Genomic DNA, 24195 nt, shown 5'->3' with positions numbered 1-24195 from the left:
TCCACCGAAAAACATTTCAGGGGATCACTTGCAACAGTTTGTCAACATTTTTGAGTGAATTGCAGAACGTCAGATTTTGAGAAGAAATTGTGACCGCGCGGCTTAGGGATTTTTTCAAAAAAAGTTGTTCAGACGTCGCGGGCTAATTCTGTTTCCGATGATAAAAACCCATCTGTTTCCACCGAAAAACATTTCAGGGGATCACTTGCAACACTTTTCCAACATTTTTGAGTGAATAGCAGAACGTCAGATTTTTGGCAGAAATTGTGACCGCGCGGCTTAGGGATTTTTTCAAAAAAAGTTGTTCAGACGTCAAGGGCTATTTCTGTTCCCGATGATAAAAACCCATCTGTTTCCAACTAAAAATATTTCAGGAGATCACTTGCAACACTTTGCCAACATTTTTCAGTGAATTGCAGAACGTCAGATCTTGGGAAGAAATTGTGACCGCGCGGCTTAGGGTTTTTTTTAAAAAAAGTTGTTCAGACGTCGAGGGCTAATTCTGTTTCCGATGATAAAAACCCATCTGTTTCCACCGAAAAACATTTCAGGGGATCACTTGCAACAGTTTGTCAACATTTTTGAGTGAATTGCAGAACGTCAGATTTTGAGAAGAAATTGTGACCGCGCGGCTTAGGGATTTTTTCAAAAAAAGTTGTTCAGACGTCGCGGGCTAATTCTGTTTCCGATGATAAAAACCCATCTGTTTCCACCGAAAAACATTTCAGGGGATCACTTGCAACACTTTTCCAACATTTTTGAGTGAATAGCAGAACGTCAGATTTTTGGCAGAAATTGTGACCGCGCGGCTTAGGGATTTTTTCAAAAAAAGTTTTTAAGACGTCGAGGGCTAATTCTGTTCCCGATGATAAAAACCGATCTGTTTCCACCGAAAAACATTTCAGGAGATCACTTGCAACACTTTGCCAACATTTTTCAGTGAATTGCAGAACGTCAGATTTTGAGAAGAAATTGTGACCGCGCGGCTTAGGGATTTTTTCAAAAAAAGTTGTTCAGACGTCAAGGGCTAATTCTGTTTCCGATGATAAAAACCCATCTGTTTCCACCTAAAAATATTTCAGGGGATCACTTGCAACAGTTTGCCAACATTTTTGAGTGAATTGCAGAACGTCAGATTTTTAGCAGAAATTGTGACCGCGCGGCTTAGGGATTTTTTCAAAAAAAGTTGTTAAGACGTCGAGGGCTAATTCTGTTCCCGATGATAAAAACCCATCTGTTTCCACTGAAAAACATTTCAGGGGATCACTTGCAACAGTTTGCCAACATTTTTGAGTGAATTGCAGAACGTCAGATTTTGAGAAGAAATTGTGACCGCGTAGCTTAGGGATTTTTTCAAAAAACGTTGTTCAGACCTCGAGGGCTAATTCTGTTTCCGATGATAAAAACCCATCTGTTTCCACCGAAAAACATTTCAGGGGATCACTTGCAACAGTTTGCCAACATTTTTGAGTGAATTGCAGAACTTCAGATTTTTAGCAGAAATTGTGACCGCGCGGCTTAGGGATTTTTTCAAAAAAAGTTGTTCAGACGTCAAGGGCTAATTCTGTTTCCGATGATAAAAACCCATCTGTTTCCACCTAAAAATATTTCAGTGGATGACTTGCAACACTTTGCCAACATTTTTCAGTGAATTGCAGAACGTCAGATCTTGGGAAGAAATTGTGACCGCGCGGCTTAGGGATTTTTTCAAAAAAAGTTGTTCAGACGTCGAGGGCTAATTCTGTTTCCGATGATAAAAACCCATCTGTTTCCACCGAAAAACATTTCAGGGGATCACTTGCAACAGTTTGCCAACATTTTTGAGTGAATTGCAGAACGTCAGATTTTGAGAAGAAATTGTGACCGCGCGGCTTAGGGATTTTTTCAAAAAACGTTGTTCAGACCTCGAGGGCTAATTCTGTTTCCCATGATAAAAACCCATCTGTTTCCACCGAAAAAATTTCAGGGGATCACTTGCAACACTTTGCCAACATTTTTGAGTGAATTGCAGAACGTCAGATTTTTGGCAGAAATTGTGACCGCGCGGCTTAGGGATTTTTTCAAAAAAAGTTGTTCAGACGTCGAGGGCTAATTCTGTTTCCGATGATAAAAACCCATCTGTTTCCACCGAAAAACATTTCAGGGGATCACCTGCAACAGTTTGCCAACATTTTTGAGTGAATTGCAGAACGTCAGATTTTGAGAAGAAATTGTGACCGCGCGGCCTAGGGATTTTTTCAAAAAAAGTTGTTCAGACGTCGCGGGCTAATTCTGTTTCCGATGATAAAAACCCATCTGTTTCCACCGAAAAACATTTCAGGGGATCACTTGCAACACTTTGCCAACATTTTTGAGTGAATAGCAGAACGTCAGATTTTTGGCAGAAATTGTGACCGCGCGGCTTAGGGATTTTTTCAAAAAAAGTTTTTAAGACGTCGAGGGCTAATTCTGTTCCCGATGATAAAAACCGATCTGTTTCCACCGAAAAACATTTCAGGGGATCACTTGCAACAGTTTGCCAACATTTTTGAGTGAATTGCAGAACGTCAGATTTTTAGCAGAAATTGTGACCGCGCGGCTTAGGGATTTTTTCAAAAAAAAGTTGTTCAGACGTCGAGGGCTAATTCTGTTTCCGATGATAAAAACCCATCTGTTTCCACCGAAAAACATTTCAGGGGATCACTTGCAACACTTTGCCAACATTTTTGAGTGAATTGCAGAACGTCAGATTTTTGGCAGAAATTGTGACCGCGCGGCTTAGGGATTTTTTCAAAAAAAGTTTTTAAGACGTCGAGGGCTAATTCTGTTCCCGATGATAAAAACCAATCTGTTTCCACCGAAAAACATTTCAGGAGATCACTTGCAACAGTTTGCCAACATTTTTGAGTGAATTGCAGAACGTCAGATCTTGGGAAGAAATTGTGACCGCGCGGCTTAGGGTTTTTTTAAAAAAAAGTTGTTCAGACGTCGAGGGCTAATTCTGTTTCCGATGATAAAAACCCATCTGTTTCCACCGAAAAACATTTCAGGGGATCACTTGCAACAGTTTGTCAACATTTTTGAGTGAATTGCAGAACGTCAGATTTTGAGAAGAAATTGTGACCGCGCGGCTTAGGGATTTTTTCAAAAAAAGTTGTTCAGACGTCGCGGGCTAATTCTGTTTCCGATGATAAAAACCCATCTGTTTCCACCGAAAAACATTTCAGGGGATCACTTGCAACACTTTTCCAACATTTTTGAGTGAATAGCAGAACGTCAGATTTTTGGCAGAAATTGTGACCGCGCGGCTTAGGGATTTTTTCAAAAAAAGTTTTTAAGACGTCGAGGGCTAATTCTGTTCCCGATGATAAAAACCGATCTGTTTCCACCGAAAAACATTTCAGGAGATCACTTGCAACACTTTGCCAACATTTTTCAGTGAATTGCAGAACGTCAGATTTTGAGAAGAAATTGTGACCGCGCGGCTTAGGGATTTTTTCAAAAAAAGTTGTTCAGACGTCAAGGGCTAATTCTGTTTCCGATGATAAAAACCCATCTGTTTCCACCTAAAAATATTTCAGGGGATCACTTGCAACAGTTTGCCAACATTTTTGAGTGAATTGCAGAACGTCAGATTTTTAGCAGAAATTGTGACCGCGCGGCTTAGGGATTTTTTCAAAAAAAGTTGTTAAGACGTCGAGGGCTAATTCTGTTCCCGATGATAAAAACCCATCTGTTTCCACTGAAAAACATTTCAGGGGATCACTTGCAACAGTTTGCCAACATTTTTGAGTGAATTGCAGAACGTCAGATTTTGAGAAGAAATTGTGACCGCGTAGCTTAGGGATTTTTTCAAAAAACGTTGTTCAGACCTCGAGGGCTAATTCTGTTTCCGATGATAAAAACCCATCTGTTTCCACCGAAAAACATTTCAGGGGATCACTTGCAACAGTTTGCCAACATTTTTGAGTGAATTGCAGAACTTCAGATTTTTAGCAGAAATTGTGACCGCGCGGCTTAGGGATTTTTTCAAAAAAAGTTGTTCAGACGTCAAGGGCTAATTCTGTTTCCGATGATAAAAACCCATCTGTTTCCACCTAAAAATATTTCAGTGGATGACTTGCAACACTTTGCCAACATTTTTCAGTGAATTGCAGAACGTCAGATCTTGGGAAGAAATTGTGACCGCGCGGCTTAGGGATTTTTTCAAAAAAAGTTGTTCAGACGTCGAGGGCTAATTCTGTTTCCGATGATAAAAACCCATCTGTTTCCACCGAAAAACATTTCAGGGGATCACTTGCAACAGTTTGCCAACATTTTTGAGTGAATTGCAGAACGTCAGATTTTGAGAAGAAATTGTGACCGCGCGGCTTAGGGATTTTTTCAAAAAACGTTGTTCAGACCTCGAGGGCTAATTCTGTTTCCCATGATAAAAACCCATCTGTTTCCACCGAAAAAATTTCAGGGGATCACTTGCAACACTTTGCCAACATTTTTGAGTGAATTGCAGAACGTCAGATTTTTGGCAGAAATTGTGACCGCGCGGCTTAGGGATTTTTTCAAAAAAAGTTGTTCAGACGTCGAGGGCTAATTCTGTTTCCGATGATAAAAACCCATCTGTTTCCACCGAAAAACATTTCAGGGGATCACCTGCAACAGTTTGCCAACATTTTTGAGTGAATTGCAGAACGTCAGATTTTGAGAAGAAATTGTGACCGCGCGGCCTAGGGATTTTTTCAAAAAAAGTTGTTCAGACGTCGCGGGCTAATTCTGTTTCCGATGATAAAAACCCATCTGTTTCCACCGAAAAACATTTCAGGGGATCACTTGCAACACTTTGCCAACATTTTTGAGTGAATAGCAGAACGTCAGATTTTTGGCAGAAATTGTGACCGCGCGGCTTAGGGATTTTTTCAAAAAAAGTTTTTAAGACGTCGAGGGCTAATTCTGTTCCCGATGATAAAAACCGATCTGTTTCCACCGAAAAACATTTCAGGGGATCACTTGCAACAGTTTGCCAACATTTTTGAGTGAATTGCAGAACGTCAGATTTTTAGCAGAAATTGTGACCGCGCGGCTTAGGGATTTTTTCAAAAAAAAGTTGTTCAGACGTCGAGGGCTAATTCTGTTTCCGATGATAAAAACCCATCTGTTTCCACCGAAAAACATTTCAGGGGATCACTTGCAACACTTTGCCAACATTTTTGAGTGAATTGCAGAACGTCAGATTTTTGGCAGAAATTGTGACCGCGCGGCTTAGGGATTTTTTCAAAAAAAGTTTTTAAGACGTCGAGGGCTAATTCTGTTCCCGATGATAAAAACCAATCTGTTTCCACCGAAAAACATTTCAGGAGATCACTTGCAACAGTTTGCCAACATTTTTGAGTGAATTGCAGAACATCAGATTTTGAGAAGAAATTGTGACCGCGCGCCTTAGGGATTTTTTCAAAAAAAGTTGTTCAGACGTCGAGGGCTAATTCTGTTTCCGATGATAAAAACCCATCTGTTTCCACCGAAAAACATTTCAGGGGATCACTTGCAACAGTTTGCCAACATTTTTGAGTGAATTGCAGAACGTCAGATTTTGAGAAGAAATTGTGACCGCGCGGCTTAGGGATTTTTTCAAAAAAAGTTGTTCAGACGTCGCGGGCTAATTCTGTTTCCGATGATAAAAACCCATCTGTTTCCACCGAAAAACATTTCAGGGGATCACTTGCAACACTTTTCCAACATTTTTGAGTGAATAGCAGAACGTCAGATTTTTGGCAGAAATTGTGACCGCGCGGCTTAGGGATTTTTTCAAAAAAAGTTTTTAAGACGTCGAGGGCTAATTCTGTTCCCGATGATAAAAACCGATCTGTTTCCACCGAAAAACATTTCAGGAGATCACTTGCAACACTTTGCCAACATTTTTCAGTGAATTGCAGAACGTCAGATTTTGAGAAGAAATTGTGACCGCGCGGCTTAGGGATTTTTTCAAAAAAAGTTGTTCAGACATCAAGGGCTAATTCTGTTTCCGATGATAAAAACCCATCTGTTTCCACCTAAAAATATTTCAGGGGATCACTTGCAACAGTTTGCCAACATTTTTGAGTGAATTGCAGAACGTCAGATTTTTAGCAGAAATTGTGACCGCGCGGCTTAGGGATTTTTTCAAAAAAAGTTGTTAAGACGTCGAGGGCTAATTCTGTTCCCGATGATAAAAACCCATCTGTTTCCACTGAAAAACATTTCAGGGGATCACTTGCAACAGTTTGCCAACATTTTTGAGTGAATTGCAGAACGTCAGATTTTGAGAAGAAATTGTGACCGCGCAGCTTAGGGATTTTTTCAAAAAACGTTGTTCAGACCTCGAGGGCTAATTCTGTTTCCGATGATAAAAACCCATCTGTTTCCACCGAAAAACATTTCAGGGGATCACTTGCAACAGTTTGCCAACATTTTTGAGTGAATTGCAGAACTTCAGATTTTTAGCAGAAATTGTGACCGCGCGGCTTAGGGATTTTTTCAAAAAAAGTTGTTCAGACGTCAAGGGCTAATTCTGTTTCCGATGATAAAAACCCATCTGTTTCCACCTAAAAATATTTCAGTGGATGACTTGCAACACTTTGCCAACATTTTTCAGTGAATTGCAGAACGTCAGATCTTGGGAAGAAATTGTGACCGCGCGGCTTAGGGATTTTTTCAAAAAAAGTTGTTCAGACGTCGAGGGCTAATTCTGTTTCCGATGATAAAAACCCATCTGTTTCCACCGAAAAACATTTCAGGGGATCACTTGCAACAGTTTGCCAACATTTTTGAGTGAATTGCAGAACGTCTGATTTTGAGAAGAAATTGTGACCGCGCGGCTTAGGGATTTTTTCAAAAAAAGTTGTTCAGACGTCAAGGGCTAATTCTGTTTCCCATGATAAAAACCCATCTGTTTCCACCGAAAAAATTTCAGGGGATCACTTGCAACACTTTGCCAACATTTTTGAGTGAATTGCAGAACGTCAGATTTTTGGCAGAAATTGTGACCGCGCGGCTTAGGGATTTTTTCAAAAAAAGTTGTTCAGACGTCGAGGGCTAATTCTGTTTCCGATGATAAAAACCCATCTGTTTCCACCGAAAAACATTTCAGGGGATCACTTGCAACAGTTTGCCAACATTTTTGAGTGAATTGCAGAACGTCAGATTTTGAGAAGAAATTGTGACCGCGCGGCCTAGGGATTTTTTCAAAAAAAGTTGTTCAGACGTCGCGGGCTAATTCTGTTTCCGATGATAAAAACCCATCTGTTTCCACCGAAAAACATTTCAGGGGATCACTTGCAACACTTTGCCAACATTTTTGAGTGAATAGCAGAACGTCAGATTTTTGGCAGAAATTGTGACCGCGCGGCTTAGGGATTTTTTCAAAAAAAGTTTTTAAGACGTCGAGGGCTAATTCTGTTCCCGATGATAAAAACCGATCTGTTTCCACCGAAAAACATTTCAGGGGATCACTTGCAACAGTTTGCCAACATTTTTGAGTGAATTGCAGAACGTCAGATTTTTAGCAGAAATTGTGACCGCGCGGCTTAGGGATTTTTTCAAAAAAAGTTGTTCAGACCTCGAGGGCTAATTCTGTTTCCCATGATAAAAACCCATCTGTTTCCACCGAAAAACATTTCAGGGGATCACTTGCAACAGTTTGCCAACATTTTTGAGTGAATTGCAGAACGTCAGATTTTGAGAAGAAATTGTGACCGCGCGGCTTAGGGATTTTTTCAAAAAAAGTTGTTCAGACGTCAAGGGCTAATTCTGTTTCCCATGATAAAAACCCATCTGTTTCCACCGAAAAAATTTCAGGGGATCACTTGCAACACTTTGCCAACATTTTTGAGTGAATTGCAGAACGTCAGATTTTTGGCAGAAATTGTGACCGCGCGGCTTAGGGATTTTTTCAAAAAAAGTTGTTCAGACGTCGAGGGCTAATTCTGTTTCCGATGATAAAAACCCATCTGTTTCCACCGAAAAACATTTCAGGGGATCACTTGCAACAGTTTGCCAACATTTTTGAGTGAATTGCAGAACGTCAGATTTTGAGAAGAAATTGTGACCGCGCGGCCTAGGGATTTTTTCAAAAAAAGTTGTTCAGACGTCGCGGGCTAATTCTGTTTCCGATGATAAAAACCCATCTGTTTCCACCGAAAAACATTTCAGCGGATCACTTGCAACACTTTGCCAACATTTTTGAGTGAATAGCAGAACGTCAGATTTTTGGCAGAAATTGTGACCGCGCGGCTTAGGGATTTTTTCAAAAAAAGTTTTTAAGACGTCGAGGGCTAATTCTGTTCCCGATGATAAAAACCGATCTGTTTCCACCGAAAAACATTTCAGGGGATCACTTGCAACAGTTTGCCAACATTTTTGAGTGAATTGCAGAACGTCAGATTTTTAGCAGAAATTGTGACCGCGCGGCTTAGGGATTTTTTCAAAAAAAGTTGTTCAGACCTCGAGGGCTAATTCTGTTTCCCATGATAAAAACCCATCTGTTTCCACCGAAAAACATTTCAGGGGATCACTTGCAACAGTTTGCCAACATTTTTGAGTGAATTGCAGAACGTCAGATTTTTGGCAGAAATTGTGACCGCGCGGCTTAGGGATTTTTTCAAAAAAAGTTGTTAAGACGTCGAGGGCTAATTCTGTTTCCGATGATAAAAACCCATCTGTTTCCACTGAAAAACATTTCAGGGGATCACTTGCAACAGTTTGCCAACATTTTTGAGTGAATTGCAGAACGTCAGATTTTGAGAAGAAATTGTGACCGCGCAGCTTAGGGATTTTTTCAAAAAACGTTGTTCAGACCTCGAGGGCTAATTCTGTTTCCGATGATAAAAACCCATCTGTTTCCACCGAAAAACATTTCAGGGGATCACTTGCAACAGTTTGCCAACATTTTTGAGTGAATTGCAGAACTTCAGATTTTTAGCAGAAATTGTGACCGCGCGGCTTAGGGATTTTTTCAAAAAAAGTTGTTCAGACGTCAAGGGCTAATTCTGTTTCCGATGATAAAAACCCATCTGTTTCCACCTAAAAATATTTCAGTGGATGACTTGAAACAGTTTGCCAACATTTTTGAGTGAATTGCAGAACGTCAGATTTTTGGCAGAAATTGTGACCGCGCAGCTTAGGGATTTTTTCCAAAAAATTTGTTCTGACGTCGAGGGCTAATTCTGTTTCCGATGATAAAAACCCATCTGTTTCAACCGAAAAATATTTCAGGGGATCACTTGCAACAGTTTGCCAACATTTTTGAGTTAATTGCAGAACGTCAGATTTTGAGAAGAAATTGTGACCGCGCGGCTTAGGGATTTTTTCAAAAAAAGTTGTTCAGACGTCGAGGGCTAATTCTGTTTCCGATGATAAAAACCCATCTGTTTCCACCGAAAAACATTTCAGGGGATCACTTGCAACAGTTTGCCAACATTTTTGAGTGAATTGCAGAACGTCAGATTTTGAGCAGAAATTGTGACCGCGCGGCTTAGGGATTTTTTCAAAAAAAGTTGTTCAGACCTCAAGGGCTATTTCTGTTCCCGATGATAAAAACCCATCTGTTTCCAACTAAAAATATTTCAGGAGATCACTTGCAACACTTTGCCAACATTTTTCAGTGAATTGCAGAACGTCAGATTTTTGGCAGAAATTGTGACCGCGCGGCTTAGGGATTTTTTCAAAAAAAGTTTTTAAGACGTCGAGGGCTAATTCTGTTCCCGATGATAAAAACCGATCTGTTTCCACCGAAAAACATTTCAGGAGATCACTTGCAACACTTTGCCAACATTTTTCAGTGAATTGCAGAACGTCAGATTTTGAGAAGAAATTGTGACCGCGCGGCTTAGGGATTTTTTCAAAAAAAGTTGTTCAGACGTCAAGGGCTAATTCTGTTTCCGATGATAAAAACCCATCTGTTTCCACCTAAAAATATTTCAGGGGATCACTTGCAACAGTTTGCCAACATTTTTGAGTGAATTGCAGAACGTCAGATTTTTAGCAGAAATTGTGACCGCGCGGCTTAGGGATTTTTTCAAAAAAAGTTGTTAAGACGTCGTGCGCTAATTCTGTTTCCGATGATAAAAACCCATCTGTTTCCACTGAAAAACATTTCAGGGGATCACTTGCAACAGTTTGCCAACATTTTTGAGTGAATTGCAGAACGTCAGATTTTGAGAAGAAATTGTGACCGCGCAGCTTAGGGATTTTTTCAAAAAACGTTGTTCAGACCTCGAGGGCTAATTCTGTTTCCGATGATAAAAACCCATCTGTTTCCACCGAAAAACATTTCAGGGGATCACTTGCAACAGTTTGCCAACATTTTTGAGTGAATTGCAGAACTTCAGATTTTTAGCAGAAATTGTGACCACGCGGCTTAGGGATTTTTTCAAAAAAAGTTGTTCAGACGTCAAGGGCTAATTCTGTTTCCGATGATAAAAACCCATCTGTTTCCACCTAAAAATATTTCAGTGGATGACTTGCAACACTTTGCCAACATTTTTCAGTGAATTGCAGAACGTCAGATCTTGGGAAGAAATTGTGACCGCGCGGCTTAGGGATTTTTTCAAAAAAAGTTGTTCAGACGTCGAGGGCTAATTCTGTTTCCGATGATAAAAACCCATCTGTTTCCACCGAAAAACATTTCAGGGGATCACTTGCAACAGTTTGCCAACATTTTTGAGTGAATTGCAGAACGTCAGATTTTGAGAAGAAATTGTGACCGCGCGGCTTAGGGATTTTTTCAAAAAAAGTTGTTCAGACGTCAAGGGCTAATTCTGTTTCCCATGATAAAAACCCATCTGTTTCCACCGAAAAAATTTCAGGGGATCACTTGCAACACTTTGCCAACATTTTTGAGTGAATTGCAGAACGTCAGATTTTTGGCAGAAATTGTGACCGCGCGGCTTAGGGATTTTTTCAAAAAAAGTTGTTCAGACGTCGAGGGCTAATTCTGTTTCCGATGATAAAAACCCATCTGTTTCCACCGAAAAACATTTCAGGGGATCACTTGCAACAGTTTGCCAACATTTTTGAGTGAATTGCAGAACGTCAGATTTTGAGAAGAAATTGTGACCGCGCGGCCTAGGGATTTTTTCAAAAAAAGTTGTTCAGACGTCGCGGGCTAATTCTGTTTCCGATGATAAAAACCCATCTGTTTCCACCGAAAAACATTTCAGCGGATCACTTGCAACACTTTGCCAACATTTTTGAGTGAATAGCAGAACGTCAGATTTTTGGCAGAAATTGTGACCGCGCGGCTTAGGGATTTTTTCAAAAAAAGTTTTTAAGACGTCGAGGGCTAATTCTGTTCCCGATGATAAAAACCGATTTGTTTCCACCGAAAAACATTTCAGGGGATCACTTGCAACAGTTTGCCAACATTTTTGAGTGAATTGCAGAACGTCAGATTTTTAGCAGAAATTGTGACCGCGCGGCTTAGGGATTTTTTCAAAAAAAGTTGTTCAGACCTCGAGGGCTAATTCTGTTTCCCATGATAAAAACCCATCTGTTTCCACCGAAAAACATTTCAGGGGATCACTTGCAACAGTTTGCCAACATTTTTGAGTGAATTGCAGAACGTCAGATTTTTGGCAGAAATTGTGACCGCGCGGCTTAGGGATTTTTTCAAAAAAAGTTGTTAAGACGTCGAGGGCTAATTCTGTTTCCGATGATAAAAACCCATCTGTTTCCACTGAAAAACATTTCAGGGGATCACTTGCAACAGTTTGCCAACATTTTTGAGTGAATTGCAGAACGTCAGATTTTGAGAAGAAATTGTGACCGCACAGCTTAGGGATTTTTTCAAAAAACGTTGTTCAGACCTCGAGGGCTAATTCTGTTTCCGATGATAAAAACCCATCTGTTTCCACCGAAAAACATTTCAGGGGATCACTTGCAACAGTTTGCCAACATTTTTGAGTGAATTGCAGAACTTCAGATTTTTAGCAGAAATTGTGACCGCGCGGCTTAGGGATTTTTTCAAAAAAAGTTGTTCAGACGTCAAGGGCTAATTCTGTTTCCGATGATAAAAACCCATCTGTTTCCACCTAAAAATATTTCAGTGGATGACTTGAAACAGTTTGCCAACATTTTTGAGTGAATTGCAGAACGTCAGATTTTTGGCAGAAATTGTGACCGCGCAGCTTAGGGATTTTTTCCAAAAAATTTGTTCTGACGTCGAGGGCTAATTCTGTTTCCGATGATAAAAACCCATCTGTTTCAACCGAAAAATATTTCAGGGGATCACTTGCAACAGTTTGCCAACATTTTTGAGTTAATTGCAGAACGTCAGATTTTGAGAAGAAATTGTGACCGCGCGGCTTAGGGATTTTTTCAAAAAAAGTTGTTCAGACGTCGAGGGCTAATTCTGTTTCCGATGATAAAAACCCATCTGTTTCCACCGAAAAACATTTCAGGGGATCACTTGCAACAGTTTGCCAACATTTTTGAGTGAATTGCAGAACGTCAGATTTTGAGCAGAAATTGTGACCGCGCGGCTTAGGGATTTTTTCAAAAAAAGTTGTTCAGACGTCAAGGGCTATTTCTGTTCCCGATGATAAAAACCCATCTGTTTCCAACTAAAAATATTTCAGGAGATCACTTGCAACACTTTGCCAACATTTTTCAGTGAATTGCAGAACGTCAGATCTTGGGAAGAAATTGTGACCGCGCGGCTTAGGGATTTTTTCAAAAAAAGTTGTTCAGACGTCGAGGGCTAATTCTGTTTCCGATGATAAAAACCCATCTGTTTCCACCGAAAAACATTTCAGGGGATCACTTGCAACAGTTTGTCAACATTTTTGAGTGAATTGCAGAACGTCAGATTTTTGGCAGAAATTGTGACCGCGCGGCTTAGGGATTTTTTCAAAAAAAGTTTTTAAGACGTCGAGGGCTAATTCTGTTCCCGATGATAAAAACCGATCTGTTTCCACCGAAAAACATTTCAGGAGATCACTTGCAACACTTTGCCAACATTTTTCAGTGAATTGCAGAACGTCAGATTTTGAGAAGAAATTGTGACCGCGCGGCTTAGGGATTTTTTCAAAAAAAGTTGTTCAGACGTCAAGGGCTAATTCTGTTTCCGATGATAAAAACCCATCTGTTTCCACCTAAAAATATTTCAGGGGATCACTTGCAACAGTTTGCCAACATTTTTGAGTGAATTGCAGAACGTCAGATTTTTAGCAGAAATTGTGACCGCGCGGCTTAGGGATTTTTTCAAAAAAAGTTGTTAAGACGTCGTGCGCTAATTCTGTTTCCGAGGATAAAAACCCATCTGTTTCCACTGAAAAACATTTCAGGGGATCACTTGCAACAGTTTGCCAACATTTTTGAGTGAATTGCAGAACGTCAGATTTTGAGAAGAAATTGTGACCGCGCAGCTTAGGGATTTTTTCAAAAAACGTTGTTCAGACCTCGAGGGCTAATTCTGTTTCCGATGATAAAAACCCATCTGTTTCCACCGAAAAACATTTCAGGGGATCACTTGCAACAGTTTGCCAACATTTTTGAGTGAATTGCAGAACTTCAGATTTTTAGCAGAAATTGTGACCGCGCGGCTTAGGGATTTTTTCAAAAAAAGTTGTTCAGACGTCAAGGGCTAATTCTGTTTCCGATGATAAAAACCCATCTGTTTCCACCTAAAAATATTTCAGTGGATGACTTGCAACACTTTGCCAACATTTTTCAGTGAATTGCAGAACGTCAGATCTTGGGAAGAAATTGTGACCGCGCGGCTTAGGGATTTTTTCAAAAAAAGTTGTTCAGACCTCGAGGGCTAATTCTGTTTCCGATGATAAAAACCCATCTGTTTCCACCGAAAAACATTTCAGGGGATCACTTGCAACAGTTTGCCAACATTTTTGAGTGAATTGCAGAACGTCAGATTTTGAGAAGAAATTGTGACCGCGCGGCTTAGGGATTTTTTCAAAAAAAGTTGTTCAGACGTCAAGGGCTAATTCTGTTTCCCATGATAAAAACCCATCTGTTTCCACCGAAAAAATTTCAGGGGATCACTTGCAACACTTTGCCAACATTTTTGAGTGAATTGCAGAACGTCAGATTTTGAGAAGAAATTGTGACCGCGCGGTTTAGGGATTTTTTCAATAAAAGTTGTTCAGACTTCGCGGGCTAATTCTGTTTCCGATGTTAAAAACCCATCTGTTTCCACCAAAAAACATTTCAGCGGATCACTTGAAACAGTTTGCCAACATTTTTGAGTGAATTGCAGAACGTCAGATTTTTGCTGAAATTGTGACCGCGCGGCTTATGGATTTTTTCAAAAAAAGTTGTTAAGACGTCGAGGGCTGATTCTGTTTCCGATGATAAAAACCCATCTGTTTCCACCGAAAAAAAATTTCAGGGGATCACTTGAAACTGTTTGCCAACATTTTTGAGTGAATTGCAGAACGTCAGATTTTTGCTGAAATTGTGACCGCGCGGCTTAGGGATTTTTTCAAAAAAAGTTGTTCAGACGTCAAGGGCTAATTCTGTTTTCGATGATAAAAACCCATCTGTTTCCACCGAAAAACATTTCAGGGGATTGTTTGCAACAGTTTGGCACCATTTTTGAGTGAATTGCAGAACGTCAGATTTTTGGCAGAAATTGTGACCGCGCGGCTTAGGCATTTTTTCAAAAAAAGTTTTGAAGACGTCGAGGGCTAATTCTGTTCCCGATGATAAAAACCAATCTGTTTCCACCGAAAAACATTTCAGGAGATCACTTGCAACACTTTGCCAACATTTTTCAGTGAATTGCAGAACGTCAGATTTTGAGAAGAAATTGTGACCGCGCGGTTTAGGGATTTTTTCAAAAAAAGTTCTTCAGAAGTCGAGGGCTAATTTTGTTTCCAATGATAAAAACCCATCTGTTTCCACCGAAAAACATTTCGGGGGATCACTTGAAACTGTTTGCCAACATTTTAGAGTGAATTGCAGAACGTCAGATTTTTGCTGAAATTGTGACCGCGCGGCTTAGGGATTTTTTCAAAAAAAAGTTGTTCAGACGTCGAGGGCTAATTCTGTTCCCGATGATAAAAACCCATCTGTTTCCACCGAAAAACATTTCAGGGGATCACTTGCAACAGTTTGCCAACATTTTTGAGTGAATTGCAGAACGTCAGATTTTTAGCAGAAATTGTGACCGCGCGGCTTAGGGATTTTTCAAAAAAAAGTTTTTAAGACGGCGAGGGCTAATTCTGTTCCCGATGATAAAAACCCATCTGTTTCCACTGAAAAACATTTCAGGAGATCACTTGCAACACTTTGCCAACATTTTTCAGTGAACTGCAGAACGTCAGATTTTGAGAAGAAATGGTGACCGCGCGGCTTAGGGATTTTTTCAAAAAAAAGTTGTTCAGACGTCGAGGGCTAATTCTGTTTCCGATGATAAAAACCCATCTGTTTCCACCGAAAAACATTTCAGGGGATCACTTGCAACAGTTTGCCAACATTTTTGAGTGAATTGCAGAACGTCAGATTTTGAGAAGAAATTGTGACCGCGCGGCTTAGGGATTTTTTCAAAAAAAGTTGTTCAGACGTCGCGGGCTAATTCTGTTTCTGATGTTAAAAACCCATCTGTTTCCACCGAAAAACATTTCAGCGGATCACTTGAAACAGTTTGCCAACATTTTTGAGTGAATTGCAGAACGTCAGATTTTTGCTGAAATTGTGACCGCGCGGCTTAGGGATTTTTTCAAAAAAAGTTGTTAAGACGTCGAGGGCTGATTCTGTTTCCGATGATAAAAACCCTTCTGTTTCCACCGAAAAAACATTTCAGGGGATCACTTGAAACTGTTTGCCAACATTTTTGAGTGAATTGCAGAACGTCAGACTTTGAGAAGAAATTGTGACCGCGCGGCTTAGGGATTTTTTCAAAAAAAGTTGTTCAGACGTCGCGGGGTAATTCTGTTTCCGATGATAAAAACCCATCTGTTTCCACCGAAAAACATTTAAGCGTATCACTTGAAAAAGTTTGCCAACATTTTTGAGTGAATTGCAGAACGTCAGATTTTTGCTGAAATTGTGACCGCGCGGCTTAGGGATTTTTTCAAAAACAGTTGTTCTGACGTCGAGGGCTAATTCTGCTCCCGATGATAAAAACCCATCTGTTTCCACCGAAAAACATTTCAGGAGATCACTTGCAACACTTTGCCAACATTTTTCAGTGAATTGCAGAACGTCAGATTTTGAGAAGAAATTGTGACCGCGCGGCTTAGGGATTTTTTCAAAAAAAGTTGTTCAGACGTCGCGGGCTAATTCTGTTTCCGATGATAAAAACCCATCTGTTTCCACCGAAAAACATTTAAGCGGATCACTTGCAACAGTTTGGCACCATTTTTGAGTGAATTGCAGAACGTCATATTTTTGCTGAAATTGTGACCGCGCGGCTTAGGGATTTTTTCAAAAAAAGTTGTTCAGACGTCGAGGGCTAATTCTGTTTACGATGATAAAAACCCATCTGTTTCCACCGAAAAACATTTCAGGGGATCACTTGCAACAGTTTGCCAACATTTTTGAGTGAATTGCAGAACGTCAGATTTTGAGAAGAAATTGTGACCGCGCGGCTTAGGGATTTTTTCAAAAAAAGTTGTTCAGACGTCGCGGGCTAATTCTGTTTCCGATGATAAAAACCCATCTGTTTCCACCGAAAAACATTTCAGGGGATCACTTGCAAGAGCTTGCCAACATTTTTGAGTGAATAGCAGAACGTCAGATTTTTAGCAAAAATTGTGACCGCGCGGCATAGGGATTTTTTCAAAAAAAGTTTTTCTGACGTCGAGGGCTAATTCTGTTTCCGATGATAAAAACCCATCTGTTTCCACCAAAAAACATTTCAGGGGATCACTTGAAACAGTTTGCCAACATTTTTGAGTGAATTGCAGAACGTCAGATTTTTAGCAAAAATTGTGACCGCGCGGCATAGGGATTTTTTCAAAAAAAGTTTTTCTGACGTCGAGGGCTAATTCTGTTTCCGATGATAAAAACCCATCTGTTTCCACCAAAAAACATTTCAGGGGATCACTTGCAAGAGTTTGCCAACATTTTTGAGTGAATAGCAGAACGTCAGATTTTTAGCAAAAATTGTGACCGCGCGGCTTAGGGATTTTTTCAAAAAAAATTGTTCAGACGTCAAGGGCTAATTCTGTTTCCGATGATAAAAACCCATCTGTTTCCACCGAAAAACATTTCAGGGGATCACTTGCAACAGTTTGGCACCATTTTTGAGTGAATTGAAGAACGTCAGATTTTGAGAAGAAATTGTGACCGCGCGGCTTAGGGATTTTTTCAAAAACAGTTGTCCTGACGTCGAGGGCTAATTCTGTTCCCGATGATAAAAACCCATCTGTTTCCACCGAAAAACGTTTCAGGAGATCACTTGCAACACTTTGCCAACATTTTTCTGTGAATTGCAGAACGTCAGATTTTTGGCAGAAATTGTGACCGCGCGACTTAGGGATTTTTTCAAAAAAAGTTTTTAAGACGTCGAGGGCTAATTCTGTTTCCCATGATAAAAACCCATCTGTTTCCACCGAAAAACGTTTCAGGAGATTACTTGCAACACTTTGCCAACATTTTTCTGTGAATTGCAGAACGTCAGATTTTTGGCAGAAATTGTGACCGCGCGGCTTAGGGATTTTTTCAAAAACAGTTGTTCTGACGTCGAGGGCTAATTCTGTTCCCGATGATAAAAACCCATCTGTTTCCACCGAAAAACATTTCAGGAGATCACTTGCAACACTTTGCCAACATTTTTGAGTGAATTGCAGAACGTCAGACTTTGAGAAGAAATTGTGACCGCGCGGCTTAGGGATTTTTTCAAAAAAAAGTTGTTCAGACGTCGCGGGCTAATTCTGTTTCCGATGATAAAAACCCATCTGTTTCCACCGAAAAACATTTAAGCAGATCACTTGAAACAGTTTGCCAACATTTTTGAGTGAATTGCAGAACGTCAGATTTTTGCTGAAATTGTGACCGCGCGGCTTTGGATTTTTTCAAAAAAAGTTTTTCTGACGTCGAGGGCTAATTCTGTTTCCGATGATAAAAACCCATCTGTTTCCACCGAAAAACATTTCAGGGGATCACTTGCAAGAGTTTGCCAACATTTTTGAGTGAATTGCAGAACGTCAGATTTTGAGAAGAAATTGTGACCGCGCGGCTTAGGGATTTTTTCAAAAAAAGTTGTTGAGACGTCGAGGGCTAATTCTGTTTCCGATGATAAAAACCCATCTGTTTCCACCGAAAAACATTTCAGGGGATCACTTGCAACAGTTTGCCAACATTTTTGAGTGAATTGCAGAACGTCAGATTTTTAGCAGAAATTGTGACCGCGCGGCTTAGGGATTTTTTCAAAAAAAGTTGTTCAGACGTCGCGGGCTAATTCTGTTTCCGATGATAAAAACCCATCTGTTTCCACCGAAAAACATTTCAGGGGATCACTTGCAACAGTTTGCCAACATTTTTGAGTGAATTGCAGAACGTCAGATTTTGAGAAGAAATTGTGACCGCGCGGCTTAGGGATTTTTTCAAAAAAAGTTGTTCAGACGTCGCGGGCTAATTCTGTTTCCGATGATAAAAACCCATCTGTTTCCACCGAAAAACATTTAAGCGGATCACTTGAAACAGTTTGCCAACATTTTTGAGTGAATTGCAGAACGTCAGATTTTTGCTGAAATTGTGACCGCGCGGCTTTGGGATTTTTTCAAAAAAAGTTTTTCTGACGTCAAGGGCTAATTCTGTTTCCGATGATAAAAACCCATCTGTTTCCACCGAAAAACATTTCAGGGGATCACTTGCAAGAGTTTGGCACCATTTTTGAGTGAATAGCAGAACGTCAGATTTTTAGCAAAAAATGTGACCGCGCGGCATAGGGATTTTTTCAAAAAAAGTTGTTCAGACGTCAAGGGCTAATTCTGTTTCCGATGATAAAAACCCATCTGTTTCCACCAAAAAACATTTCAGGGGATCACTTGCAACAGTTTGGCACCATTTTTGAGTGAATTGCAGAACGTCAGATTTTTGCTGAAATTGTGACCGCGCGGCTTAGGGATTTTTTCAAAAAAAGTTGTTCAGATGTCGAGGGCTAATTCTGTTTCCGGTGATAAAAACCCATCTGTTTCCACCGAAAAACATTTCAGGGGATCACTTGCAACAGTTTGCCAACATTTTTGAGTGAATTGAAGAACGTCAGATTTTGAGAAGAAATTGTGACCGCGCGGCTTAGGGATTTTTTCAAAAAAAGTTTTTAAGACGTCGAGGGCTAATTCTGTTCCCGATGATAAAAACCCATCTGTTTCCACCGAAAAACGTTTCAGGAGATCACTTGCAACACTTTGCCAACATTTTTCTGTGAATTGCAGACCGTCAGATTTTGAGAAGAAATTGTGACCGCGCGGCTTAGGGATTTTTTCAAAAAAAAGTTGTTCAGACGTCGAGGGCTAATTCTGTTTCCGATGATAAAAACCCATCTGTTTCCACCGAAAAACATTTCAGGGGATCACTTGCAACAGTTTGCCAACATTTTTGAGTGAATTGCAGAACGTCAGACTTTGAGAAGAAATTGTGACCGCGCGGCTTAGGGATTTTTTCAAAAAAAGTTGTTCAGACGTCGCGGGCTAATTCTGTTTCCGATGATAAAAACCCATCTGTTTCCACCGAAAAACATTTAAGCGTATCACTTGAAACAGTTTGCCAACATTTTTGAGTGAATTGAAGAACGTCAGATTTTGAGAAGAAATTGTGACCGCGCGGCTTAGGGATTTTTTCAAAAACAGTTGTCCTGACGTCGAGGGCTAATTCTGTTCCCGATGATAAAAACCCATCTGTTTCCACCGAAAAACGTTTCAGGAGATCACTTGCAACACTTTGCCAACATTTTTCTGTGAATTGCAGAACGTCAGATTTTTGGCAGAAATTGTGACCGCGCGGCTTAGGGATTTTTTCAAAAAAAGTTTTTAAGACGTCGAGGGCTAATTCTGTTTCCCATGATAAAAACCCATCTGTTTCCACCGAAAAACGTTTCAGGAGATTACTTGCAACACTTTGCCAACATTTTTCTGTGAATTGCAGAACGTCAGATTTTTGGCAGAAATTGTGACCGCGCGGCTTAGGGATTTTTTCAAAAACAGTTGTTCTGACGTCGAGGGCTAATTCTGTTCCCGATGATAAAAACCCATCTGTTTCCACCGAAAAACATTTCAGGAGATCACTTGCAACACTTTGCCAACATTTTTGAGTGAATTGCAGAACGTCAGACTTTGAGAAGAAATTGTGACCGCGCGGCTTAGGGATTTTTTCAAAAAAAAGTTGTTCAGACGTCGCGGGCTAATTCTGTTTCCGATGATAAAAACCCATCTGTTTCCACCGAAAAACATTTAAGCAGATCACTTGAAACAGTTTGCCAACATTTTTGAGTGAATTGCAGAACGTCAGATTTTTGCTGAAATTGTGACCGCGCGGCTTTGGATTTTTTCAAAAAAAGTTTTTCTGACGTCGAGGGCTAATTCTGTTTCCGATGATAAAAACCCATCTGTTTCCACCGAAAAACATTTCAGGGGATCACTTGCAAGAGTTTGCCAACATTTTTGAGTGAATTGCAGAACGTCAGATTTTGAGAAGAAATTGTGACCGCGCGGCTTAGGGATTTTTTCAAAAAAAGTTGTTGAGACGTCGAGGGCTAATTCTGTTTCCGATGATAAAAACCCATCTGTTTCCACCGAAAAACATTTCAGGGGATCACTTGCAACAGTTTGCCAACATTTTTGAGTGAATTGCAGAACGTCAGATTTTTAGCAGAAATTGTGACCGCGCGGCTTAGGGATTTTTTCAAAAAAAGTTGTTCAGACGTCGCGGGCTAATTCTGTTTCCGATGATAAAAACCCATCTGTTTCCACCGAAAAACATTTCAGGGGATCACTTGCAACAGTTTGCCAACATTTTTCTGTGAATTGCAGAACGTCAGATTTTTGGCAGTAATCGTGACCGCGCGGCTTAGGGATTTTTTCAAAAACAGTTGTTCTGACGTCGAGGGCTAATTCTGTTCCCGATGATAAAAACCCATCTGTTTCCACCGAAAAACATTTCAGGAGATCACTTGCAACACTTTGCCAACATTTTTCAGTGAATTGCAGAACGTCAGATTTTGAGAAGAAATTGTGACCGCGCGGCTTAGGGATTTTTTCAAAAAAAGTTGTTCAGACGTCGAGGGCTAATTCTGTTTCCGATGATAAAAACCCATCTGTTTCCACCGAAAAACATTTCAGGGGATCACTTGCAACAGTTTGCCAACATTTTTGAGTGAATTGCAGAACGTCAGATTTTGAGAAGAAATTGTGACCGCGCGGCTTAGGGATTTTTTCAAAAAAAGTTGTTCAGACGTCGCGGGCTAATTCTGTTTCCGATGATAAAAACCCATCTGTTTCCACCGAAAAACATTTAAGCGGATCACTTGAAACAGTTTGCCAACATTTTTGAGTGAATTGCAGAACGTCAGATTTTTGCTGAAATTGTAACCGCGCGGCTTAGGGATTTTTTCAAAAAAAGTTGTTCAGATGTCGAGGGCTAATTCTGTTTCCGGTGATAAAAACCCATCTGTTTCCACCGAAAAACATTTCAGGGGATCACTTGCAACAGTTTGGCACCATTTTTGAGTGAATTGAAGAACGTCAGATTTTGAGAAGAAATTGTGACCGCGCGGCTTAGGGATTTTTTCAAAAAAACTTTTTAAGACGTCGAGGGCTAATTCTGTTCCCGATGATAAAAACTCATCTGTTTCCACCGAAAAACGTTTCAGGAGATCACTTGCAACACTTTGCCAACATTTTTCTGTGAATTGCAGACCGTCAGATTTTGAGAAGAAATTGTGACCGCGCGGCTTAGGGATTTTTTCAAAAACAGTTGTTCTGACGTCGAGGGCTAATTCTGTTCCCGATGATAAAAACCCATCTGTTTCCACCGAAAAACATTTCAGGGGATCACTTGCAACAGTTTGCCAACATTTTTGAGTGAATTGCAGAACGTCAGATTTTTAGCAAAAATTGTGACCGCGCGGCATAGGGATTTTTTCAAAAAAAGTTGTTCAGATGTCGAGGGCTAATTCTGTTTCCGGTGATAAAAACCCATCTGTTTCCACCGAAAAACATTTCAGGGGATCACTTGCAACAGTTTGCCAACATTTTTGAGTGAATTGAAGAACGTCAGATTTTGAGAAGAAATTGTGACCGCGCGGCTTAGGGATTTTTTCAAAAAAAGTTTTTAAGACGTCGAGGGCTAATTCTGTTCCCGATGATAAAAACCCATCTGTTTCCACCGAAAAACGTTTCAGGAGATCACTTGCAACACTTTGCCAACATTTTTCTGTGAATTGCAGACCGTCAGATTTTGAGAAGAAATTGTGACCGCGCGGCTTAGGTATTTTTTCAAAAACAGTTGTTCTGACGTCGAGGGCTAATTCTGTTCCCGATGATAAAAACCCATCTGTTTCCACCGAAAAACATTTCAGGGGATCACTTGCAACAGTTTGCCAACATTTTTGAGTGAATTGCAGAACGTCAGATTTTTAGCAAAAATTGTGACCGCGCGGCATAGGGATTTTTTCAAAAAAAATTATTCAGACGTCAAGGGCTAATTCTGTTTCTGATGATAAAAACCCATCTGTTTCCACCGAAAAACATTTCAGGGGATCACTTGCAACAGTTTGCCAACATTTTTGAGTGAATTGCAGAACGTCAGATTTTGAGAAGAAATTGTGACCGCGCGGCTTAGGGATTTTTTCAAAAAAAGTTTTTAAGACGTCGAGGGCTAATTCTGTTCCCGATGATAAAAACCCATCTGTTTCCACCGAAAAACGTTTCAGGAGATCACTTGCAACACTTTGCCAACATTTTTCTGTGAATTGCAGACCGTCAGATTTTGAGAAGAAATTGTGACCGCGCGGCTTAGGGATTTTTTCAAAAACAGTTGTTCTGACGTCGAGGGCTAATTCTGTTCCCGATGATAAAAACCCATCTGTTTCCACCGAAAAACATTTCAGGGGATCACTTGCAACAGTTTGCCAACATTTTTGAGTGAATTGCAGAACGTCAGATTTTTAGCAAAAATTGTGACCGCGCGGCATAGGGATTTTTTCAAAAAAAATTGTTCAGACGTCAAGGGCTAATTCTGTTTCTGATGATAAAAACCCATCTGTTTCCACCGAAAAACATTTCAGGGGATCACTTGCAACAGTTTGGCACCATTTTTGAGTGAATTGAAGAACGTCAGATTTTGAGAAGAAATTGTGACCGCGCGGCTTAGGGATTTTTTCAAAAAAAGTTTTTAAGACGTCGAGGGCTAATTCTGTTCCCGATGATAAAAACTCATCTGTTTCCACCGAAAAACATTTCAGGGGATCACTTGCAACAGTTTGCCAACATTTTTGAGTGAATTGCAGAACGTCAGATTTTTAGCAAAAATTGTGACCGCGCGGCATAGGGATTTTTTCAAAAAAAGTTGTTCAGATGTCGAGGGCTAATTCTGTTTCCGGTGATAAAAACCCATCTGTTTCCACCGAAAAACATTTCAGGGGATCACTTGCAACAGTTTGCCAACATTTTTGAGTGAATTGAAGAACGTCAGATTTTGAGAAGAAATTGTGACCGCGCGGCTTAGGGATTTTTTCAAAAAAAGTTTTTAAGACGTCGAGGGCTAATTCTGTTCCCGATGATAAAAACCCATCTGTTTCCACCGAAAAACGTTTCAGGAGATCACTTGCAACACTTTGCCAACATTTTTCTGTGAATTGCAGACCGTCAGATTTTGAGAAGAAATTGTGACCGCGCGGCTTAGGGATTTTTTCAAAAACAGTTGTTCTGACGTCGAGGGCTAATTCTGTTCCCGATGATAAAAACCCATCTGTTTCCACCGAAAAACATTTCAGGAGATCACTTGCAACACTTTGCCAACATTTTTCAGTGAATTGCAGAACGTCAGATTTTGAGAAGAAATTGTGACCGCGCGGCTTAGGGATTTTTTTTAAAAAAAGTTGTTAAGACGTCGCGGGCTAATTCTGTTTCCGATGATAAAAACCCATCTGTTTCCACCGAAAAACATTTAAGCGGATCACTTGAAACAGTTTGCCAACATTTTTGAGTGAATTGCAGAACGTCAGATTTTTGCTGAAATTGTGACCGCGCGGCTTTGGGATTTTTTCAAAAAAAGTTTTTCTGA

This window comes from Podarcis vaucheri, assembly GCF_965113315.1.
Source record: "Podarcis vaucheri genome assembly, chromosome: 2".
Lineage (NCBI taxonomy): Eukaryota > Metazoa > Chordata > Lepidosauria > Squamata > Lacertidae > Podarcis > Podarcis vaucheri.
The sequence above is the reverse complement of the archived record's forward strand: the minus strand, read 5'-3'. Positions refer to the sequence as shown.